The sequence below is a fragment of the Odontomachus brunneus genome, unplaced genomic scaffold (genome assembly GCF_010583005.1).
Source record: "Odontomachus brunneus isolate Ranch 3 - 2012 unplaced genomic scaffold, Obru_v1 Obru_scaffold_253, whole genome shotgun sequence".
Classification (NCBI taxonomy): domain Eukaryota; kingdom Metazoa; phylum Arthropoda; class Insecta; order Hymenoptera; family Formicidae; genus Odontomachus; species Odontomachus brunneus.
In genome coordinates, this window is record NW_022639703.1 from 298,833 (window position 1) to 300,704 (window position 1,872).

Here is a 1,872-nt window from a genome sequence, read left to right on the forward strand (position 1 = left end):
GCTTTGCTGTTGCATTCGATACTGTATTGGGTCCATAAACAGCACAAATTTTTTTGGCCGCCTGCTCCGCCTTTTCACCTTGGTCGTAGTGGTACTGAAGAATGTATCGAATTTTCTCTTTTTTTACCTCCATTTTGGAACGCTGTAACACACAACTGGCTTGACCAAACACAAAACTGTCACAGAACTTTTTTTGAAGCGTAATGTCACCTTTAAATCGCCGTATAGTATGACCCGATGCGATGTATACATCGTGAGATATGGCTCACTAAAGACATCTAGCGGAAAACGCTCAAAACTTTTTACTTCACCTAATATATAGGATATATACACAGGGATATATATACAGGGTGTGCCATTTTCAAAAATGTACCCTCATAATTCTTCACTCAAGTATATTCAGTAAAAATGTTTTAAACAAAAGTTGTCGCGTTCAGTGGGCGACATCTGAAAGTGACCTTGACTTTGACCTTGGAAATCATTTTGGAAGTTATTCGGAGGTTAACTTTGCTTTTTAAATAGAAATATATATTCTTCAGAAGAATTTTTAAATAGAAACATATTTAAGTAGAAACATTTTAAATAGAAACATATATTTACAGAATTTTATTTTACGTAAAGATGCGAACAACTTTTGTTTGAAAAAATTTTTTATACGACTCCTATTTTCTAAGATATTTACGGAAATATCTACAAAATTATTGATTTCAATAATTTTTTACTCGAATTCTATCAACTTTACCGAAAAATAGCGAGATAAAAATTGTTTATTTTTTCCTCATAGAGCTTTCAGAATTTTTTTCAGAATTTTTTAATTAACTTCTCAGTACTGTATTTACTTGTTTTGAAGTAATAAGAAGTTTATAAAAAATTCTGAAAACAATCTCAGAGCTTTATAAGAAGAAAATAAACAATTTTTATTTATTGCTATTTTTCGGAAAAGCTGATAGAATTCGAGTGAAAAATTACTAAAACCAATAATTTTGTTTTTATTTCCGTAAATATCTAAGAAAATGATGGTTGTGCGAAAAATTGGTTCAAACAAAAGTTGTTAGTTTATTCACGAAGAATAAAATTCCGTAAGAAAAAATTAATATTTATAGTTAAAATGCAAAGTTGACTTTCGAATAACCTTCAGAATGAGCTCCAAGATCAAAGTCACGGTTATCTTCAGATGTTCCCTTCTGAACCCGACAACATTTGTCTAAAATATTTTTTGAAAAAATTTCTCTTTTTTGAGAGTTTTGCGTGTATTGAATAAAATGGCCACCCTGTATATTTACAGGGTGCCTCACACTCTCCTCCGGGCATTTTATGGGGACGTAGAAAGGGTTGATGTGAACATAAAAGTCCTATACCGTTTTGCGATATTCACAATAATAGTCGAAATATTAATTAAAAAAGATTAAGGAAAGACGCACCCTGAATAGTAGAGGACGGACCGATCGAGTCACAGCGCGGCCTAGTAATAAAGCGCGTGGATGTCGCGAGCGCTAATTGAAAGACAATGCACCACTGCCTATTCTTATCTCGGCGCGGTGCGGCAAGACGTAGGAGCGCAGCGGTATAAGTATAGGCAGTGGTGCATTGTCTTCCAATCACCGCGCGCGACATCCGCACGCTATATTATTGGGCCGCGCTGTGACTCGAGCGGTCCGTCCTCTACCATTCAGCGTACATTTTTCCTTAATCTTTTTTAATTAATATCTCGACTATTATTGCGAATTTCGCAAAACGGTATAGGACATTTATGTTCACATCAACCCATTCTACGTCCCCACAAAATGCCCGGAGGAGAGTGTGAATCACCCTGTATATATATATATATATATATATATATATATATATATATATATATATATATATATATAT

General features: G+C 34.0%; 1 protein-coding gene across 1 annotated transcript in view; it reads left to right on the top strand.

The window, feature by feature from the left end:
• LOC116852735 (leukocyte tyrosine kinase receptor-like) overlaps positions 1 to 1,872 on the top strand; it is a 360,643-nt gene that overhangs the window by 266,594 nt on the left and 92,177 nt on the right. The gene's annotated exons all lie outside the window — the stretch shown is intronic.